General features: G+C 42.5%; 1 long non-coding RNA gene across 1 annotated transcript; it reads right to left on the bottom strand.

Moving 5' to 3' along the window:
• Positions 1–278: 278 nt before the first annotated feature.
• Positions 279–15,700, bottom strand: LOC123729707 (uncharacterized). The gene is made up of 2 exons (XR_006761406.2): positions 15,401–15,700; positions 279–2,478 (listed from the first exon to the last, which is right to left on the bottom strand). It is a non-coding gene; the product is annotated as an uncharacterized LOC123729707 (long non-coding RNA).
• Between the last annotated feature and the right edge of the window lie 8,610 nt (positions 15,701–24,310).

Below are 24,310 nucleotides of genomic sequence, written 5' to 3'. Positions count from 1 at the left end.
TTTGCCGTGTGCATGTAATTGTCATTGACGCTGTAGGAGAGAGGAATAACATTGTGGGAGAGACAAAAAGTGAGTAAAAAACACTGCAAATATGTTTAGAACTACAAATGAACTTTCTTCTGTCGATTCTTGTTTTTTGTTGTTGTCTCAATTCCAACCCTCCTCCTTTATCCGGGCTTGGGACCGGCAAAAGTGACCCAAAAGAGACACTCTGGCAGAGTTACTGTCACGATACTCAAATAAGCAGGAGGGGTGAAGTCAGGCGAAGGAGACCAAGGTCCGTGAAAACACGTTTTAATAGGTATCAGTCCAAAACTGCCAAAAAAAATGCAAGGCAGGGCGAAATACATCAAAAGGTTAAGAGCCTGTAAACAGAGTAGGGGTGCAGCCCAGGAAAACTCATATACATTAATAAACAAATGGCAGAGGAAAACCTAAACCCCAACCTAAACAACGCAGACAAAAAACAATCCCGCACAATCCCCAAACCTAAACAGACAGACTAAATAACCCCCCCACTAACGACCTAACTCAATACAGGTGCACACATATAACAGACATCACCAAAATAAAATGAAAAGAGGATCGGTGGCAGCTAGTAGGCCGGCGACGACGACCGCCGAGCGCCGCCCGAACGAGGAGAGGCGCCACCTTCTGTCAACGTTGTGACAGTTTTTTGGGGGGGGGTTTGGTTTTTAACCTTATGGTCCACTTAGGAGCCTACAAGCCACAGTAAAACATGAACATTTTTAACCATAACATTTTGTACATTTTTTTGTGTACAATCTAAATGGACCAAAAAGAGACAATAGAAAAACTGGCAATGGCAATGTCGTTGCCCAAATTCTTCCGGATTACTTGACAACCAGGACTGTGAACTTGAGTGTGACTCTGTGGAAATAAGAGAAAGACAAGCAGCAGAAATACAAGACAGTCAGAAAAACATGAAAGACTCAATGCTTGAGATGAAGCAGGGGAGTGTACAAGCGCATGGAAGAAGTAGAAAGCTGTCAATGATCTGGGTGATAAAGAATGAGTATGTTCGAATGGTACTTGCAGAAACCCTCAGCACCTACCTCATGATGGTAAGAGAGAGAAAGAAACAGTAACAGAGAGAGCTAGATTAGGGGGGGAAATTATCAAAACCTCTCTCATATACTTAATGTTTTGTTGATGACCTTGGCTATTTGCATTTCACATTACAGACTGCCTCATTGCATGTAATGTTTTGGTTGTTGCATATTCCCTAAAAAGACAATGATTATAAGTGAATACAAAATCTATTCAAATTAATTGATCAAAGTTTGTATTTAAAGGTATTTATTACTTGTAGTTCATTAGTACTTTATTACTATAGCCCATCTCCCAATAGCCCATCCAACTACCTCATCCCCATACTGTATTTATTTATCTTGCTCCTTTGCACCCCAGTATCTCTACTTGCACATTCATCTTCCATGTTTGATATATTTACCCTAGTTATCAATTGTTGCCCATCCAATACATCACAACTACTGGTATCTGTTTTTAGGCCTGTGTAAGACAGGCAATTTAGTGTCGTTTCCTACATCCACATTCCCTGAGTTGCAGATACAAACAGGGGGAGTTATTATGGGTTTTAATCCTGTCAACACAACATCTCCTTTATCATTTAGGGGCTTTACACTACCAGTCAAATACTCTCCCCATTGTACTTTTGGAGGTCCTATGCATTTAATCAGCTGGGAATTGTTACCTGGTTCTACACTAGGAACCTTCTCCTACCTTGGCCAATTAGTTTCAATGTGCCCACGCTCCTTAAATACTTTAGCTGCATCTGAACTCTTACCTATTGTCTTATTGGATAATCCACCTTCCCATGTTACTTCCTTCCCCCTAGTGACCAACATCAGAATAGTATAATTGCTGTTTCTTTGTCGAACCCTGGTATTGTTCCTTTGCATAAAATTGAGTAATTAACATCCAAAATCATTCTTTCCAATTGGTGCTACCTGGGTTTCCCACAGAAATGCTGTGGAGGTGGGTTTCTGGAAAACCATTACCCGTGTGCCAGATGTGTTCCCCCTCCCCTGTAATCCTATGTATGTCACTGTTTTCACACATTTATTATTCTCCACATCCCCGTCCACAAAGGGAACGAGTAGGATTTGGAGAGCAATAAATGCCCAGCATGTGTTTTTCCATGGTTGCGATTTTCTTTCACAACCGTAGAGTGTGTGTATGATGGTTTCCTCGATATCTGATGACTCTTCAGGTTCTGTGGCTGAACCCTCTGTTGGTTCTTCTGACCTTTGGTCTCAGCCTTCTGCTCCTGTCCTTTGGCTCGGACCTTCTTCATCCTCCAGATGTTCTCGGGGCCCTGCTCTCCCTCCAGTCGCTCATCCATGGCTTCCACTCTGGGAGATGCTTGCGGTGGGAGAGATGATGCTAGCCGGACCTTTCCTATACCCGCAGGGCTATTGGTGTTATCATGGTTACCTGGAACAGACCAATCCATCGTGGTTGGTTACATTTTTGCTTGTGGACCCTGAGTTTTACCCATTCTCCAACGTTTGTGGGTAGCTCGTCAGGGTCTTCACCTGAGATTGGTTCTGCTGCTTTCCTAGTGTGAGAGTGGAGAAAACTTACAGAAGTTAGTTCCTTCATGTACTCAAGATGGTCACACTATATTTCAGTTATGTCTATCTGTCGGTCAGTCATAGGTCTCACCCCTGGGGTGTTCGTTGGTCGTCTTGTTAACATTTCATAAGGTGTACACCCAATACCTTTGTTAAGGCTGCGGCACATTTTCATGAGGACAAGAGGTAATCCCTCTACCCATATCATTCCTGTGGAATGGGATAGTTTGACAAGGGAGCCTTTCAGGATGCAGATTAGCCCTCAGTAACTCTCGTTACTCCGCGATTAATAGATGGACACAAATTTCTGGTCAACACCCATCATTTTGGCCATTTGGGTAACCACATCTCCTATGAGATGGGTCCCATTGTCTGCAGACAAACCTCAGGCACTCCGAACCCGAGTATAATTTCCCTAACTAGCAATTTTGCAACAGTTCGCGCAACGCAGTTGGTGGTGGAAAATGTTTCCACCCACCTGGTGAACCTGTCAATTATCACCAGGCAGTATCTCTTTCTTTCTTTTCGTTCTACCATGTCTATGAAATCCATAGCTAGGTGGACAAAAGGTCCTTTTGGAGTGGGGAACTTCCCTGGTTGCAGTGGAGTTCCCTTGTCTATGTTATATAACAAACATGTCGCGCAACGATAAATGAACTGTTTTACATGCTGATTCAAATTTTGGGTCATATTTTCAAACATTCTCCTCCTCCTCCATTCTCCTCTGATATCCCCCTTTGGCAAATATTAAAGAACATGGTTGATGGTAAACAGGGCATGCCATACAAAAGATATAGCCATAAGCCAGACCTAGGACAGAGAGAACACCCTCTCTCCCTCCACACTTGGTGGTTGAGAATATCAGCCTGCTGCTGTTTCTCAAGATCAGTAGTTTCAAATGACACAAACAACTAAAAAAATTAAATGCATGTGCGTGACAACGGGAAACAGCCAATTTTGCCGCCTCATCAATTCTAGCATTATCACACCAACCTATGTATGACTCAACCTTAATAAAAGCCAATGTGTTAAGTTTTCACATAGCTTGCCCTCAATCTCACACAAATTATCAATGAACCTACCAGGTACAATGCCAAATCTGTAAACACGGGCACCCTCATAGATGTTATCCTAACTAACTCGCCCTCCAAATACACCTCTGCTGTTTTCAAACAAGATCTCAGCGATCACTGCCTCATTGCCTGCATCCGTAATGGGTCTGCGACCAAACGACCACACCTCATCACTGTCAAACGCTCCCTAAAACACTTCTGCGAGCAGGCCTTTCTAATCGACCTGGCTGGGGTATCCTGGAATGACATTGACCTCATCCCGTCAGTAGGTGATGCCTGGCTATTCTTTAAAAGTGCCTTCCTCACCATCTTAAATAAGCATGCCCCACTCAAAACATTTAGAACTAGGAATAGATATAGTCCTTGGTTCACTCCAGACCTGTCTGCCCTTGACCAGCACAAAAACATCCTATGGCGTGCTGCATTAGCATCAAATAGCCCCCATGATATGCAACTTTTCAGGGAAGTTAGGAACAAATATACACAGGCAGTCAGAAAAGCTAAGGCTAGCTTTTTCAAACAGAAATTTGCATCCTGTAGTACTAACTCAAAAAGTTCTGGGACACTAAAGTCTATGGAGAATAAGAGCACCTCCTCCCAGCTGCCCACTGCTCTGAGGCTAGGAAACACTGTTACCACCGATAAATCCACTATAATTGAGAATTTCAATAAGCATCTCTACGGCTGGCCATGCTTTCCACCTGGCTACCCCTACCCCGGTCAACTGCCCGGCACCCTCCATAGCAACCCGCCAATGCCCCCACCATTTCTCCTTCACCCAAATCCAGAAAGCTGATGTTCTGAAAGAGCTGCAGGGCCTGTTGTCCGGACCTCTGGCAGTCTATGGGTGTGCCACAGGGTTCAATTCTCGGGTCGACACTCTTCTCTGTATACATCAATGATGTTGCTCTTGCTGCTGGTGATTCTCTGATCCACCTCTACGCAGACGACACCATTCTGTATACTTCTGGCCCCTCTTTGGACACTGTGTTAACTTCTTACATCTAGACGTTCCGCTAGCGGAACACCGCTCCAATATCCAATGATAGGGCGTGGCGCGAAATACAAATGCCTCGAAAATCCGAAAACTTCCATTTTTCAAACATATGACTATTTTACACAATTTTAAAGACAAGACTCTCCTTTATCTAACCAAACTGTCCGATTTCAAAAAGGCTTTACAACGAAAGCAAAACATTTGATTATGTCAGGAGAGTACCCGGCCAGAAATAATCAGACACCCATTTTTCAAGCTAGCATATAATGTCACAAAAACCAAAACCACAGCTAAATGCAGCACTAACCTTTGATGATCTTCATCAGATGACACACCTAGGACATTATGTTATACAATACATGCATGTTTTGTTCAATCAAGTTCATATTTATATCAAAAACCAGATTTTTACATTAGCATGTGACGTTCAGAACTAGCATTCCCACCGAACAATTCCGGTGAATTTACTAAATTACTCACGATAAACGTTCACAAAAAACATAACAATTATTTTAAGATTTATAGATACAGAACTCCTTTATGCAATCGCAGTGTCCGATTATAAAATAGCTTTTCGGTGAAAGCACATTTTGCAATACTCTGAGTAGATAGCCCGGCCATCACAGGCTAGCTATTTTGACACCCACCAAGTTTGGTACTCACCAAACTCAGATTTACTATAAGAAAAATTGGATTACCTTTGCTGTTCTTCGTCAGAATGCACTCCCAGGACTTCTACTTCAACAACAAATGTTAGTTTGGTTCCAAATAATCCATAGTTATATCCAAATAGCGGCGTTTTGTTCGTGCGTTCAAGACACTATCCGAAGGGTAACGAAGGGTGACGCGCCGGCGCATATCGTGACAAAAAATTTCAAAATATTCCATTACCGTACTTCGAAGTATGTTAAACGCTGTTTAAAATAAATTTTTATGCGATTTTTCTCGTAAAATAGCGATAATATTCCGACCGGGAGACGTCGTTTTCGTTCAAAGACTGAAAATGTAAAATGGACTCTTCACGAGCATGCGCGCACCCGTTTCATTGTTCTCAGATCGACCACTATCCAAATGCGCTACTGTTTTTCAGCCATGGACTGCAGAGTCATCATTCAACGTTCTGGCGCCTTCTGAGAGCCTATGGGAGCCTTAGAAAGTGTCACGTTACAGCAGAGATCCTCTGTTTTCAATAAAGAGAATAAAGAAGGCCAAGAAATGGTCAGAGAGGGCACTTCCTGTTTGGAATCTTCTCAGGTTTTGGCCCACCATATGAGTTCTGTTATACTCACAGACACCATTCAAACAGTTTTAGAAACTTTAGGTGTTTTCTATCCAAATCAAACAAGTATATGCATATTCTAGTTTCTGGGCAGGAGTAATAAACAGATTAAATCGGGTAAGTTTTTTATCCGGTCGTGAAAATACTGCCCCCTATCCATAACAGGTTAACTAACCTCCAGACGAGCTTCAATGCCATACAACTCTCCTTCCGTGGCCTCCAACTGCTCTTAAACGCAAGTAAAACTAAATGCATGCTATTCAATCGGTCACTGCCCACACCTGCTCGCCCGTCCAGCATCACTACTCTGGACGGCTCTGACTTAGAATACATGGACAACTACCTGGGTGTCTGGTTAGACCGTAAACTCTCCTTCCAGACTCACATTAAGCATCTCCAATCCAAAATTAAATCTAGAATCGACTTCCTATATCGCAACAAAGCATCCTTCACTCATGCTGCCAAACATACCCTCGTAAAACTGACCATCCTACCGATCCTCGACTTCAGTGATGTCATCTATAAAATAGCCTCCAACACTCTACTCAACAAACTGGATGCAGTCTATCACAGTGCCATCCGTTTTGTCACCAAAGCCCCATACACTACCCACCATTGCGACCTGTACGCTCTCGTTGGTTGGCCCTCGCTTCATACTCGTCGCCAAGCCCACTGGCTACAGGTTATCTACAAGTCTCCGCTAGGTAAAGCCCCGTCTTATTCCAGCTCACTGGTCACCATAGCAGCACCCACTCGTAGCACGCGCTCCAGCAGGTATATGGCCTCCTGGGCCATATGCAGCGTTCCTCACTGAGTTCCCTGAATTCCTATCGGACCTTGTAGTCATCGCAGATAATATTCTAATTTTTGGTGACTTTAATATTCACATGGAAAAGTCCACAGACCCACTCCAAAAGGCTTTCGGAGCCATCATCGACTCAGTCGATTTTGTCTAACATGTCTCTGGACCCACTCACTGCCACAGTAATACTCTGGACCTAGTTTTGTCCCATGGAATAAATGTTGTGGATCTTAATGTTTTTCCTCATAACCCTGGACTATCGGACCACCATTTTATTACGGTCGCAATCGCAACAAATAATCTGCTCAGACCCCAACCAAGAAGTATTAAAAGTCTTGCTATAAATTCTCAGACAACCCAAAGATTCCTTGATGCCCTTCCAGACTCCCTCTGCCTACCCAAGGACGTCAGAGGACAAAAATCAGTTAACCACCTAACCGAGGAACTCAATTTAACCTTGCGCAATACCCTAGATGCAGTTGCACCCCTAAAAACTAAAAACATTTGTCATAAGAAACTAGCTCGCTGGTTTTCAGAAAATACACGAGCTCTGAAGCAAGCTTCCAGAAAATTGGAACGGAAACGGCGCCACACCAAACTGGAAGTCTTCCGACTAGCTTGGAAAGACAGTACCGTGCAGTATCGAAGAGCCCTCACTGCTGCTTGATCATCCTATTTTCCCAACTTAATTGAGGAAAATAAGAACAATCCAACATTTATTTTTGATACTGTCGCAAAGTTAACTAAAAAGCAGCATTCCCCAAGAGAGGATGGCGCTCACTTCAGCAGTGATGAATTCATGAACTTCTTTGAGGAAAAGATCATGATCATTAGAAAGCAAATTACGGACTCCTCTTTAAATCTGCGTATTCCTCCAATGTTCCGTTGTCCTGAGTCTGCACAACCCTGCCAGGACCTAGGATCAAGGGAGACACTAAAGTGCTTTAGTACTATATCTCTTGACACAATGATGAAAATAATCATGGCCTCTAAACCTTCAAGCTGCATACTGGACCCTATTCCAACTAAACTACTGAAAGAGCTGCTTCCTGTGCTTGGTCCTCCTATGTTGAACATAATAAATGGCTCTCTATCCATCGGATGTGTACCAAACTCACTAAAAGTGGCAGTAATAAAGCCTCTCTTGAAAAAGCCAAATCTTGACCCAGAAATTATAAAAAATTATTGGCCTATATCGAATCTTCCGTTCCTCTCAATTTTTTTTGAAAAAGCTGTTGTGCAGCAACTCACTGCCTTCCTGAAGACAAACAATGTACACGAAACGCTTCAGTCTGGTTTTAGACCCCATCATAGTACTGAGACTGCACTTGGGAAGGTGGTAAATGACCTTTTAATGACGTCAGACCGAGGTTCTGCGTTGGTCCTCGTGCTCATAGATCTTAGTGCTGCTTTTGATACCATCGATCACCACATTCTTTTGGAGAGATTGGAAACCCAAATTGGTCTACATGGACAAGTTCTGGCCTGGTTTAGGTCTTATCTGTCGGAAAGATAGCAGTTTGTCTCTGTGAATGGTTTGTCCTCTGACAAATCAACTGTAAATTTTGGTGTTCCTCAAGGTTCCGTTTTAGGACCACTATTGTTTTCACTATATATTTTACCTCTTGGGGATGTCATTCGAAAACATAATGTTAAATTTCACTGCTATGCGGATGACACACAGCTGTACATTTCAATGAAACATGGTGAAGCCCCAAAATTGCCCTCGTTAGAAGCCTGTGTCTCAGACATAAGGAAGTGGATGGCTGCAAACTTTCTACTCTTAAACTCGGACAAAACAGAGATGCTTGTTCTAGGTCCCAAGAAACAAAGAGATCTTCTGTTGAATCTGACAATTAATCTGGATGGTTTTACAGTCGTCTCAAATAAAACTGTGAAGGACCTCGGCGTTACTCTGGACCCTGATCTCTCTTTTGAAGAACATATCAAGACTGTTTCAAGGACAGCTTTTTTCCATCTACGTAACATTGCAAAAATCAGAAACTTTCTGTCCAAAATGAGGCAGAAAAATTAATCCATGCCTTTGTTACTTCTAGGTTGGACTACTGCAATGCTCTACTTTCCGGCTACCCGTATAAAGCACTAAATAAACTTCAGTTAGTGCTAAATACGGCGGCTAGAATGCTGACTAGAACCAAAAAATGTGATCATATTACTCCAGTGCTAGCCTCCCTACACTGGCTTTCTGTTAACCTCTTGACGGTCGCCTAGGATAGGGGGCGCTACAGCGATTTTTGAAAAAAATGTGTGCCAATTTTAAACGGCCTCCTACTCAAACTCAGAAGCTAGGATATGCATATAATTAATACTTGTGGATAGAAAACACCCTAAAGTTTCTAAAACTGTTTGAATGGTGTCTTGGAGTATAACAGAACTCATATGGCAGTCAAAACCCCGAGACAGATCGTAACAGGAAGTGGAATTCAGAATTGCGGACTCAACTTCATCACTTTGCCTATAAATCACACCATGAGCAATGGTTCATTGAGCACTTCCTATTGCTTCCACTAGATGTCCCCAGTCTTTACAAAGTGGTTTGAGTCTCCTACTGTGAAAACTGACAGAATGAGAGGCTGTGGAAAGTGGTCACATGAGGAGGGCCATCACCATTATGACGCCGGCGCCCCTGGCTACCCTCCCCTTTCGAAACGTTTAGAAAGACAATGCAATCGTCCCCCTTGAATATTATTGGAGCTCTGGTTGAAAAAGGCCCTAAAGATTTATGTTATACAACGTTTGACATGTTGAACGAACCTAAATTTAAAAAAAATGCATTTTATTGAAAGAGGAGTCCCGCGGCTGACGGAACTTTTGGAGCAGCCTTCAGAACGCGCTAACAAGAACAAGCTATTGGGACGTAAAGGATTAACTTTTTCGAACGAAAATACATTTGTTGTGGACCTGGGATTCCTGGAAGTGCTTTCTGATGAAGATAATCAAAGGTAAGGGATTATTGACAATAGTATACAAGAGTAGATTTGATATGCGATTGTTCCAAGATGGCGCTGACCTGTAACGGTAGCCTATTTTTCTGAGTATCGCATCCCCTTTTATCGCAAAGTGTGATTACCCAGTAAAGTTATTTTTAAATCTGGCAATACAGGTGCTTTCAAGAGATATTCATCTATAAATCTTAGAATGACAATATTACATTTTAAAAATGTTTTCGAATAGTAATTTAGAAAATTGTAGCGCTGTTTCACCGGATGCATTTGAGGGAAAATAGTTAGTCAACGTCACGCGCCGATGTAAAATGCTGTTTTTATATATAAATATGAACTTTATCGAACAAAAGAATGCATGTATTGTGTAACATGATGTCCTAGGAGTGTCATCTGATGAAGATTGTCAAAGGTTAGTGCTGCATTTAGCTGTTTTTTGGTTATTTGTGATGCATGTGGTTGGTCGGAAAATGGCTATGTGGCTACTTTTACGATATACTCCTCTAACATAATCTAATGTTTTGCTTTTGCTGTAAAGCCTTTTTGAAATCGGACAACGTGGTTCGATTCAGGAGAGGTGTATCTATAAAACGATATAACATAGTCCTATATTTGAAAAAATATATATATTAAATTTCGTTATGCTAATGGCGATAGGATTTTTCGCTGGATGTCCGCTGGATGTCCGTCCCGTATGCGGGACGGACCGCCCAGCCCGCCCAGAGGTTAAGGCAAGGGCTGATTTCAAGGTTTTACTGCTAACCTACAAAGCATTACATGGGCTTGCTCCTACCTATCTTTCCGATTTGGTCCTGCGGTACATACCTACACGTACGCTACGGTCACAAGACGCGGGCCTCCTAATTGTTCCAAGAATTTCTAAGCAAACAGCTGGCGGCAGGGCTTTCTCCTATAGAGCTCCATTTTTATGGAATAGTCTGCCTACCCATGTGAGAGACGCAGACTCAGTCTCAACCTTTAAGTCTTTACTGAAGACATATCTCTTCAGTAGGTCCTATGATTAAGTGTAGTCTGGCCCAGGGGTGTGAAGGTGAACGGAAAGGCTGGAACAACGAACCGCCCTTGCTGTCTCTGCCTGGCCGGTTTCCCCTCTTTCCACTGGGATTCTCTGCCTCTACCCCTATTACGGGGGCTGAGTCACTGGCTTACTGGTGTTCTTCCATGCCGTCCCTGGGAGGGGTGCGTCACTTGAGTGGGTTGAGTCACTGACGTGGTCTTCCTGTCTGGGTTGGTGCCCCCCCCTTGGGCTGTGCCGTGGCAGAGATCTTGTGGGCCATACTCGGCCTTGTCCCGGGATGGTATGTTGGTGGTTGGAGATATCCCTCCAGTGGTGTGGAGGCTGTGCTTTGGCAAAGTGGGTGGGGTTATATCCTACCTGTTTGGCCCTGTCCGGGGGTTTCATCGGATGGGGCCACAGTGTCTCCTGAGCCCTCCTGTCTCAGCCTCCAGTATTTATGCTGCAGTAGTTTATGTGTCGGGGGGCTAGGGTCAGTCTGTCACATCTGGAGTATTTCTCTTGTCTTTTCCAGTGTCCTGTGTGAATTTAAATATGCTCTCTCTAATTCTCTCTTTGTCTTTCTTTCTTTCTCTCTCTCGGAGGACCTGAGCCCTAGGACCATGCCTCAGGACTACCTGGCTTGATGACTCCTTGCTGTCCCCAGTTCACCAAGCTGTGCTGCTGCTCCAGTTACCAACTGTTCTGCCTGCAGCTATGGAACGCTGACCTGTTCACTGGACATGCTACCTGTCCCAGACCTGTTGTCCCAGACCTGCTGGAACCCTGACCTATTCACTGGACGTGCTACCTGTCCCAGACCTTCTGTTTTCAACTCTCTAGAGACAGCAGGAGCAGTAGAGATACTCTCAAAGATTGGCTATGAAAAAGCCAACTGACACTTACTCTTGTGTTGCTGACTTGTTGCACCCTCGACAACTACTATGATTATTATTATTTGACAATGCTGGTCATTTATGAACATTTGAATATCTAGGCCATGTGCTGTTATAATCTCCACCCGGCACAGCCAGAAGAGGACTGGCCACCCCTCATAGCCTGGTTCCTCTCTAGGTTTCTTCCTAGGTTTTGGCCTTTCTAGGGAGAGGGATGTCTCCAACCACCAACTTACCGTCCTAAGACAAGGCCGAGTATAGCCCACAACGATCTCCGCCATGGCACAACCCAAGGGGGGGGCGCCAACCCAGACAGGAAGACCACGTCAGTGACTCAACCCACTCAAGTGACGCACCCCTCCCATGGACGGCATGGAAGAACACCAGTAGGCCAGTGACTCAGACCCTGTAAAAGGGTTAGAGGCAGAGAATCCCAGTGGAAAGAGGGGAACCGGCCAGGCAGAGACAGCAAGGGCGGTTCGTTGCTCCAGCCTTTCCGTTCACCTTCACACTCCTGGGCCAGACTATACTTAATCATAGGACCTACTGAAGAGATATGTCTTCAGTAAAGACTTAAAGGTTGAGACTGAGTCTGCGTCTCTCACATTGGTAGGCAGACCATTCCATAAAAATGGAGCTCTATAGGAGAAAGCCCTACCTCCAGCCGTTTGCTTAGAAATTCTAGGGACAATTAGGAGGCCTGCATCTTGTGACCGTAGCGTACGTGTAGGTATGTACGGCAGGACCAAATCGGAAAGATAGGTAGGAGCAAGCCCATGTAATGCTTTGTAGGTTAGCAGTAAAACCTTGAAATCAGCCCTTGCCTTAACAGGAAGCCAGTGTAGGGAGGCTAGCACTGGAGTAATATGATCACATTTTTTGGTTCTAGTCAGGATTCTAGCAGCCGTATTTAGCACTAACTGAAGTTTATTTAGTGCTTTATCCGGGTAGCCGGAAAGTAGAGCATTGCAGTAGTCCAGCCTAGAAGTAACAAAAGCATGGATTAATTTTTCTGCGTCATTTTTGGACAGAAAATCTCTGATTTTTGCAATGTTACATAGATGGAAAAAAGCTGTCCTTGAAACAGTCTTGATATGTTCTTCAAAAGAGAGATCAGGGTCCAGAGTAACGCCGAGGTCCTTCACAGTTTTATTTGAGACGACTGTAAAACCATCCAGATTAATTGTCAGATTCAACAGAAGATCTCTTTGTTTCTTGGGACCTAGAACAAGCATCTCTGTTTTGTCCGAGTTTAAAAGTAGAAAGTTTGCAGCCATCCACTTCTTTATGTCTGAAACACAGGCTTCTAGCGAGGGCAATTTTGGGGCTTCACCATGTTTCATTGAAATGTACAGCTGTGTGTCGTCCGCATAGCAGTGAAATTTAACATTATGTTTTCGAATGACATCCCCAAGAGGTAAAATATATAGTGAAAACAATAGTGGTCCTAAAACGGAACCTTGAAGAACACCGAAATTTACAATTGATTTGTCAGAGGACAAACCATTCATAAGATCTAGGAGCACGAGGACAGATGCAGAGCCTCGGTCTGACGTCATTAAAAGGTAATTTACCACCTTCACAAGTCCAGTCTCAGTGCTATGATGGGGTCTAAAACCAGACTGAAGCGTTTCGTATACATTGTTTGTCTTCAGGAAGGCAGTGAGTTGCTGTGCAACAGCTTTTTCTAAAATGTTTGAGAGGAATGGAAGATTCGATATAGGCCGATAGTTTTTTATAATTTCTGGATCAAGATTCGGCTTTTTCAAGAGAGGCTTTATTACTGCCACTTTTAGTGAGCTTGGTACACATCCGGTGGATAGAGAGCCGTTTATTATGTTCAACATCGGAGGGCCAAGCACAGGAAGCAGCTCTTTCAGTAGTTTAGTTGGAATAGGGTCCAGTATGCAGCTTGAGGGTTTGGAGGCCATGATTATTTTCATCATTGCGTCAAGAGATATAGTACTCAAACACTTTAGTATCTCCCTTGATCCTAGGTCCTGGCAGAGTTGTGTAGACTCAGGACAATGGAGCTTTGGAGGAATACCCAGATTTAAAGAGGAGTCTGTAATTTGCTTTCTAATGATCATGATCTTTTCCTCAAAGAAGTTCATAAATTTATTACTGCTGAAGTGAAAGCCATCCTCCATTTGCGATGCCGGACTGAAGTTTGCCAATGAACATCTGAATGATTCAGAGGACATCTGGGTGAAAGTGTTGTGGTGAGATGAGACCAAAATGGAGCTCTTTGGCATCAACTCAACTCGCCGTGTTTGGAGGAGGAGGAATGCTGCCTATGACCCCAAGAACACCATCCCCACCGTCAAACATGGAGGTGGAAACATTATGCTTTGGGGGTGTTTCTGCTAAAGGGACAGGACAACTTCACCGCATCAAAGGGATGATGGACGGGGCCATGTACCATCAAATCTTGGGTGAGAACCGCCTTCCCTCAGCCAGGGCATTGAAAATGGGTCGTGGATGGGTATTCCAGCATGACAATGACCCAAAACACACAGCCAAGGCAATAAAGGAGTGGCTCAAGAAGAAGCACATTAAGGTCCTGGAGTGGCCTAGCCAGTCTCCAGACCTTAATCCCATAGAAAATCTGTAGAGGGAGCTGAAGGTTCGAGTTGCCAAACGTCAGCCTCGAAACCTTAATGACTTGAAGAAGATCTGCAAAGAGTAGTGGGACAAAATCCCTCCTGAGATGTGTGCAAACCTGGTGGCCAACTACAAGAAACGTCTGACCTCTGTGATTGCCAACAAGGGTTTTTTGCCACCAAGTACTAAGTCATGTTTTGCAGAGGGGTCAAATACTTATTTCCCTCAAAATGCAAATCATTTTATAACATTGTTGACATATGCTTTTCTGGATGTTTTTGTTATTATTCTGTCTCTCACTGTTCAAATAAACCTACCATTAAAATTATAGACTGATCATTTCTTTGTCAGTGGGCAAACGCACAAAATCAGCAGGGGATCAAATACTTTTTTCCCTCACTGTATGCCTCAGAGACAACCTCATGCTAGACTTCAATTCCTAATATAAAATCTGAAGGGTGTGGAGCAACAGTAATATGTTATACACCAGTGCCCCCTGGTGGTGATAGAATCACAAAATAGCTTTTTATGAAACTTTAATTCAAATAATTTCTGTCTTACTCCTAGCTTTTTATTCCACCATTGGGCCATTACCCAATAAACCCCGCCATAATCCACAGACAAAGAATGAAACATACAATGCAGTATACATAAACAACTCAAGTCGCTGTGTACCTCTACACAAATAAAATATAACTAGTCTTTACCTCCCAATATATAATGAATGATCCTCACGGAATCACCTCTCCAAAACCGAAAGTAATGATCGCTGCATTAGCTCCCAATATATAATGGTTGATTATCACGGAATCACCTCTTCAAAACCAAAAGTAATGATCACTGCATTACCTCCCAATATATAAAGGATGATCCTCACTGAATCACCTCTCCAAAACCAAAAGTAATGATCACTGCATTAGCTCCCAATATATAATGGATGATTATCACTGAATCACCTCTTCAAACATTAATTTCATTCATCATATATCGACATCATGCATTTCACCAATAGTCCGTTACGTAACGTCACCAAATTAAGATCCGTGTATGTCTATAATTTAGATTGAGTGAGGTGCTACTTACTTGTTAGAGGGAAACCACATCAGTGAATGCCATTTAATTGCAGACTTAGATTAAACGGGTGTCTGCTTACCTTATTTAATTTTGAGCTCTGGCAACATGGTGGTGTGGAATCTCCGCCAACCGGGGTGACACTCACTCCTGGCAAGCTTGCCAAATGTTGGGGTTCGTTCCTCCTTGTTCCTTGTCAATCATTGGCTCATTGGTGAAATTAGTATTATGACAATATCTTTAATTAAATCATTCAGAAACCTTTGTTAATGCAATTGCAGACAGAAGTTGACAATCAGGAACATAGCACGAATGTTTCCGAGTAAGTTCTGCGTCAAAGAAAAGGTCCAATGTTATTTTATCAAATCCGAAGTCCAGCCCTCGTGATGTCACTGCCTATGTCATTATCTTTTACTCATGAGACCAAAACCATGCCTACAAAGCTATATAAACAAGGCTCTTAGTGTGTTATCTAAAAGCTTAGCAGTAAATGTCCACGTTGATTTATAGTGGAATGTCTGACTCCTATCTCTTACACACATTTCTCAGACAGTTTCTTCATAAGAGATAGAGCCTAGAAAAGTACTGTGGAACAATATTAAACCTCATAATGTATATATATTGTTAATCTGTAGTCAAGGACCTTATAAATGTAAGGAGGGCGGGGTCTTATAACCCCTCCCCTTCTATTAATACAACATAAGCATAATAAATTATTCTAATACATCAATCATTTGATACAGCCCCAATCATGACCCCTAGGTGAACTCCTGACACTAGATGTTGCTTCTGGGCCCTTTTTACCCCACCCAAGACACAAATGTAGGGGAAACACTGGCATACCCCTGCCCCTACTATGTCTCCCTGAGCCCCCCTGCCCCCTGGCAGTGCCCCCTATGGTTCACTGGGCCGAGTGTTTCTTCTTGTGGGTGGGCAACTTGGCTTTGCCCTGTAAGGCTTTGTTGGGGTCCAGCTTGTTGACGGTCTGCTCTCCGGCCAGGTCAGCCATAGTGGCCTCACAGTGGAATGTCAGAGGTTTGTAGAGAGACGCCCACTGCTGTTGGGGAGAGAGGAACAATACAAGCACAATGGCTAAACTAACTGTCATGTCTTTGGCATCATTAAAACTGAAGACATGTTTATCAAATAACTCTCTGTAATTATTATTACGCGATTAAACTGATTAATCATGTAACTGTAATTAACTAGGAGGGCGGTGCACCAAGGAAAATATTCAGATTACAAAGTTATAATTTTCCTAATACAACTTTCAGATATTATAATATCTGATCCATGAGTCCTCTGATTAATGATATGTTATTCTTTATCTCATGTCAATCTCATTCCAAACATCGTAAATTGTTGATTATCTGCACGAACCCAGTCTTCACTCTGAGTCATCCATACATCAATTGTCTTAAAATAATTTATTTACTAAACTAAATAACTCAACAGAAATGCATACAAAACAGTAGATATCATTACAAAGAAATGATAGAGGAATGTGCCCTAGTGGGCTAAACCGGCATGGCGGCTTGATAGACAAAAGGGTGTGTTGGTCAGCTGAGAAGGCGCTACAGAGTTGATAAATATTAACAATTGAAATGCTAATCCTTTGCACATGAACGCTCACTCATTCGGGAACAATTGCAATCAATATATATATTTACGCTCAGTGTGTCGTCGGGATCTTTGTTGAAAAGTTATTTCTGTTGGAGAGTTCGCTGTGCTCTCTCTCTCGTGGTTAGGATGGATAGTTCAGAGTGACATTCATTCACGTCGTTATAGAATGGTTGTTTCGTCGGTCTTCGCGTTCAATGATACCGAATTCCTAGCTGCAAACTAGTAATTAATATCAAGGACATTTTCTTATTCTGTATCGATAGTCTAATAGTTTAACCACGTGGTATGGTTAAAGTTCAGTAGAGGGATGCATGGTCAAACCTATTAGCCAACTCGTAATGGAGTGGAGGCCTGGTCTAGGGAAAGAAACCCTGGGTGAGGGTTTATATACTGAACGTAGAAATGGCTGTCACATGAAGCCAGGTCCTGTCTGTGTCCCTGGGGGCATGCCGATGACATAGTTAAGACTCCAAAGGGAATTGGAGTTTCCTTCATTAACTTGTATGGGCTAGGTGGCACGTCACCGTCCCACTCTATTCAACAGCCAGTGGAAGAGCGTGGCGCGAAATACAAAACCTCAAAAATGCAATAATTTCAATTTTTCAAACATACGACTATTTTACACCATTTTAACCTCTCTAGGGCAGGCGGGACGAATTCGTCCCACCTATGCAACAGCCAGTCTAATCCAGTGGCGCGATTTTCAAATACCTTAGAAATGCTATTACTTCAATTTCTCAAACATATGACTATTTTACAGATATTTAAAGACAAGACTCTCGTTAACCTGTTAGGGCTAGGGGGCAGTATTGACACGGCTGGATAAAAAACATACCCGATTTAATCTGGTTACCACTCCTACCCAGTAACTAGAATATGCATATACTTATTACATATGGATAGAAAACACCCTAAAGTTTCTAAAACTGTTTGAATGGTGTCTGTGAGTATAACAGAACTCAAATGTCAGGTCAAAACCTGAGAAGATTCTGTACAGGAAGTACCCTGTCTGACCATTTCTTGGCCTTGTTGATTATCTCTATCAATTACAGGGGATCTCTGCTCTTACGTGACACTTTCTACGGCTCACATGGACTCTCAGAAGGCGGCAAAATGCTGAATCGTGGCTTTGCAGGCTCTGGCTGAAACAAAGTAGCGCGTTTGGGTAGTGGCTGGTTACAGTACTGTGAGACTCAGGCTCGTGCCCGCGTCGACCGAAAGCTTTCTTTTCCTTTGTCTGTTTACCTAAAAGGATATTCCCGGTCGGAATATTATCGCTTTTTTACGAGAAAAATGGCATAAAAATGGATTTTAAACAGCGGTTGACATGCTTCGAAGTACGGTAATGGAATATTTAGATTTTTTTTGTCACGAATTGCGCCATGCGCGCGACCCTGATTTACCATTTCGGATAGTTTCTGGAATGCACGAACAAAACGCCGCTATTCGGATATAACGATGGATTATTTTGGACCAAACCAACATTTGTTATTGAAGTAGCAGTCCTGGGAGTGCATTCTGACGAAGACAACAAAAGGTAATCAAACTTTTATAATAGTAAATATGATTATGGTGAGTGCTAATCTTGCCGGGTGTCTAAATAGCTAGCCCGTGATGGCTGGGCTATATTCCCATATTTACAAAAAATCCTGATTGAAGGATTTCAAGGATTCTTCCAAACAGGATTTCTGGAAAACCTGTGAAATGTACAAGCATTTTGCAACCTTACCTGCAAGTCACATTATCAAATCAAAATCAAATGTTATTGGTCACATACACATATTTAGCAGATGTTATTGCGGGTATAGTGAAATGCTTGTTTGCTTGCAAAGGGATGTGTAATTCATATTGGAATCCAGGCAGAGATAAGACATCCAACAGTTGAAATTTGTATTCACCCACAACCTGCCTTCATAATGACTGCCAGGTTAGGAACCATGGGAGGAGACTATCTAAGACATTCAAACTGGAATAATCATTTAATTAATGGGTGCAAAAAATTCTAATTATACAATTGGATTAGTTTAGAAAAATTTAGGTTATTTATCTTTGTGTAGCACAAGATGAATCACTCAATGTACATGCAAAAACAGATTTTAAAAACAATTCCAAACAATCTACCTGCAGTAGAGCATGCTGGGAAAAAGTGTATTTGTTATCATAACTTTAAATAATAGAGTTGGGGTGACTTCTCATTTAGTTTTGAGTCAGTACCACAAACATTAAGTAATAATGAATTTTCATTGACTTGGAGTTCAACATACTATAAGTATTTGAGTTAAAAATGCCTTGCGGGAGCCTCCCGAGTGGCTCAGTGGTCTAAGGCACTGCATCGCAGTGTTGCAGCATGACTACGGCCTGGGTTTCAACCCATCAGTTGAGCGGGTTTTCTCCCGACACATTGCTACAGCTGGCTTCTGGGTTAAGCAAGCTGGTGTTAAGAAACGCTGTTTTGTAGGTCACGTTTTGGATGACGCATGACTCGACCTTCGCCTCCCCCAAGCCCGTTGGGGAGTTGCAGTGATGAGACAACATTTGTAGCCCCAGCTGTTGCTCCTGCAGTCAAATCTGCTGTTGACCACCAGGTACTGAGAAACACTTCATGTGATATCATTGTTGGGTTATGCTTCATTCACATCCAAGATATCGGGTCAGTCAGATTCCCATTGTAACTTGTCAGCATATGTGTGTGCGCTATCTGCTATTTGACCTCAGTCTGCTCTCTGCTCATCCTAGGAGAAAAAGATTATGGAAGAGAAGCTTACCAAGGTGGGGGAGAGAGATGACAGCCTTCCAGCTGAGTTCCGGCACACAGAGGAAGACCAAAAGGTAACATTGTCACGGTTGTCGAAAGGAGGAGCGGACCAAAATGCAGCGTGTGTGTCGTTCCACATTTAATTTATACTGTGAAACTATGCAATACATAAATAAACTGAATGACAAAAAACATGACGCAGAGGTAAAACATACACTACTCAAAATTGATCTCCCACAAACCCAGGTGGGAAAAACACCAACTTAAATATGACCTCCAATTAGAGACAATGATGACCAGCTGCCTCTAATTGGAGATCCTCCCAAACACAGCCCAACATAGAAATACAAAACTTAGAACAACCCAACTTAGAAATACAAAACTAGAACATAACAACATTGAAAAACTAAACTAGAAACCCCCCCTGTCACGCCCAGTTCTACTCTACCATAGAAAATAACAACTTACTATGGTCAGGACGTGACAAACATATCCAGGGTTGTGGTAGGAAATATAACGGGGAATCCTGAAGACGCTAATGCAAATCTAATGTGCTAATAGGTGTGTAAATAAAACGGCAAACAACCTTTATGTGCCTTTATGTTCCACTACATACCCAAAACATTTCACAAAAAACATAAATAATACTGTACCATTCTGATCACTTTTGGACTAAATAATAAAAACAATTTATACCCTGTGCCCATAAATTATGTGAGGTGGATATAGGGTGTAAGCAAAGCTGTATAAGGTTGTGTCTTTTCTTCTCAAAGGCAATGGCAGAGGCCAAAGTCCAGGCTGATGTTAGACCCAAGCAGGTGAGGTTTCTGCCCAATTGTATCTATAATCGCACAGATCCGTCATATTCAATGTCATACTGTGTTGAACACAGTGCAACTCATAAACGTCATGTTGAAGTCATGTAAACCGGATGTACAGTACATAAGCGACCATCTTCCTCTCTCCTTACAGCCGTCGATGGATGACAGCGAGGCCCTTGACCTCTTGTCTAGAGACTTCTCTTCCTCAGCTGGTCCAGCTGCAGCCTCAGTAGCCGTGACAACAGAGACAGCCCAGACTGGAGGTACTTACCTACTGCAGACTAACTAACTAACAGACCGCTAAAGTGAGTCTCAGAGTAGGAGGGCTGATTTAGGATCAGTTTAGCCTTTTAGATCATAATGAATAAGATTATATGGACAGGGGTGAGACCTAATCCTAAATCAGCACTCCTACACTGAGACACTTTTTGAATACAGGCCCTGAGATGTTCTGTTGGTTGACGGTGTTAGGTTCTAATTCTCAGAGCAAATAACTCAATGGACACTATGAAAGATTAATCGAGTTTAATTATTATCAGAGGATCAATACAGCTGCATTAGACAAAAACATTTTCACACAAGCACTGATATTTAACTGTTCCTCATAGGCTGAGTCTCCTCCTACCCATCTGTACAAACATTGTTCTTTCCTGCTCGGCAGGACACTAGTGATACTGGCCATAAACTTGTATTTCTCCCTTAAGGTTACCTGACCTGACCTTAACCTCAACCTCCCTCCATCACCAATCCATGGCTCTCTCCCCTTATCAATGCCTGCCACATGTAATCGCTTCCCTGCACTCAACACATTCCAAGCTTAGTTGCCCCCACTATATACCTTCCTCCTATAACCATTAACTTCTGGTGTAGACCCTCTAAACCTCAGCACTCCATCAGTGACATGAATAACTATATTTTCAAATTCTCAAAACCCAACAGCAGGTTAATGAATTGACTGGCTGTTTGTGTTTCTCTGTCCAGACCATGTCTGCAACTGTCTTGGATGACCTGGCAGGCACCCTGCTCCCAGACGCCCCTGAGTTCAACAAGCCAAAGGTGTGGAGGGTATCTAGCAGCAACATGGTCTCATTAGAATAATTATGTCAAAATGGTGACATTTAAACATTGTAGTTGTATGTCTCAAAACATTCAGTCATACAGTACTAGTCAAAGGCTTGGACACACCTACTCATTCAATGGTTTTTCTTTATGTTTTACTATTTCTACATTGTACAATAATAGTGAAGACATCAAAACTTTGAAATAACAGATATGGAATCATGTAGTAACCAAAAAAGTGTTAAACAAATCAAAATGTATGTTATATTTTAGATTCTTCAAAGTAGCCACTCTTTGCCTTGATGACAGCTTTGCACACTCTTTGCATTCTCTCAACCAGCTTCACCTGGAATGCTTTTCCAACAATCTTGAAGGAATTCCCACATATGCTGAGCACTTGTTGGCTGCTTTGTCTTCACTCTGCGGTCCAACTCATCCAAAACCATCTCATTTGGATTGAGGTTGGGTGATTGTGGAGGCCAGGTCATCTGATGGAGCACTCCATCACTCTCCTTGGTCAAATAGCCCTTACACAACCAGTAGGTGTGTTTTGGGTCATTGTCCTGTTGAAAAACAAATGCTAGTCCCACAAAGCGCAAACCACATGGGATGGCATATCGCTGCAGAATGCTGTGGTAGCCATGCTGGTTAAACTTCTTATGGCTTGGGGGCAGTATTTTGACGTCTGGATGAGAAGCGTGCCCAAAGTAAACTGCCTGTTACGCAGGCCCAGAAGCTAGAATATGCATATAATAGTAGATTTGGATAAAAAACACTCTAAAGTTTCCAAAACTGTCAAAATAATGTCTGTGAGTATAACAGAACTGATATGGCAGGCGAAAACCTGAGGAAAATTGAATGCCTATAGAGTATCTAATGGGTTAGGACCCAGATTGCAGTTCCCATGGCTTCCAGTAGATGTCAACAGTCTTTAGACATTGTGTCAGGCTTGTTTTCTGAAAAATGAAGAAGAATGAGACCTTTCTGTCAGTGGATGGTAAAATCATGCAGTGCTGGTTTGCGTGCGTGACTGAGTGCGTGCCCTTCGTTGTTTTTCCTTTCTATTGAATATGCTATTGTCCGGTTGAAATATTATCGATTATTTAGACAATTAACAACCTGAGGATTAATTATAAACATTGTTTGACATGTTTCGACAAACTTTACCGGTACTATTAGGATGTACCATCCACATCCTCCTCCATGCTTCACGGTCGGAACCACACATTCGGAGATCATCCATTCATCTACTTTGCGTCTCACAAAGACATGGCGGTTGGAACCAAAAATCTCAAATTTGGATTCATCAGACCGAAGGACAGATTTCCACCGGTCTAATGTCCATTGCTCGTGTTTCTTGGCCCAGGCAAGTCTCTTCTTATTATTTGTGTCCTTTAGTAGTGGTTTCTTTGCAGAAATGCAACCATAAAGGCCTGATTCACGTAGTCTCCTCTGAACAGTTGACATTGAGATGTGTCTGTTACTTGAACTCTGTGAAGCATTTATTTGGGATGCAATTTCTGAGGCTGTTAATGAACTTATCCTCTGCAGCAGAGGTAACCCTTTCCTGTGGCAGTCCTCATGAGAGCCAGTTTCATCATAACACTTGATGGATTTTGCAACTGCACTTGAAGAAACTTTCAAAGTCCTTGAAATTTTACGGATTGACTGACCTTCATGTCTTAAAGTAATGATCGACTGTCATTTCTCTTTGCTTATTTGAGTTGTTTTTGCCATAATATGGACTTGTTCTTTTACCAAATAGGGCTGTCTTCTGTATACCACCCCTACCTTGTCACAACACAACTGATTGGCTGAAACGCATTAAGGAGGAAAGAAATTCCACAAATTAACTTTTAACAAGGCACACCTGTTAATTGAAATGAATTCCAGGTGACTACCTCATGAAGCTCCTAAGGCACTGCATCTCAGTGCTAGAGGCGTTACTACAGACCCTGGTTCGATTCCAGGCTGTATCACAACCGGCCGTAATTAGGAGTCGCATAGGGTGGCACACAATTTGTCCAGCGTCGTCCGGGTTAGGGTTTGGCCGGGGTAGGCCGTCATTGTAAATAAGAATTTGTTCTTAACTGACTTGCCTAGTTAAATAAAATAAATAAAGCTGATTGAGAGAACGCCAAGAGTGTGCAAAGCTGTCATCAAGGCAAAGGGCGGCTACATTAAAGAATCTCAAATATAATTTGGTTAGCACTATTTTGGTTAATACATGGTTCCTTATGTGTTATTTCATATATTTTGATATATTCACTATTATTCTACAATGTAGAAAATAGTAAAAATAAAGAAAAACCCTTGAATGAGTAGGTGTGTCCAAACTTCTGACTGGTAGTGTATGGCCTGTGACATTGACTGATGTACATTTCTGATGTATTGCAGGTTTCTAGCGCACTACAAGTCCCTTGCCATATGGAGGCGCCACTTGAGGGAGCTGCTGTAAAAAATGATTATATTTTTCTAAATGGCGGAGAACGTATACTGGATAAAAAGCAAACACACACAGACACACACAGTGTGCAACGCCTTTCCTGCTTGGTTTTGCACATGACAGAAGATGGTTCTAGTTTTGGTTTCTTTCCTTTGAGATGAGGAGAGAGAATGAGAGAGAGAGAGAGAGAGAGAGAGAGCGAGCGAAAGAGTTTGTTCTAACTTATTTCCTAGGATTGACAGAGAATTTGTCGAATCCTGTGAGGAAAATGTAATATTGGGCTTGCCC

Source organism: Salmo salar, chromosome 22, assembly GCF_965601325.2.
Source record: "Salmo salar chromosome 22, fSalSal1, whole genome shotgun sequence".
Lineage (NCBI taxonomy): Eukaryota > Metazoa > Chordata > Actinopteri > Salmoniformes > Salmonidae > Salmo > Salmo salar.
Note: the sequence above shows the minus strand (reverse complement) of the source record. Positions and strands in the feature narration are given on the sequence as shown.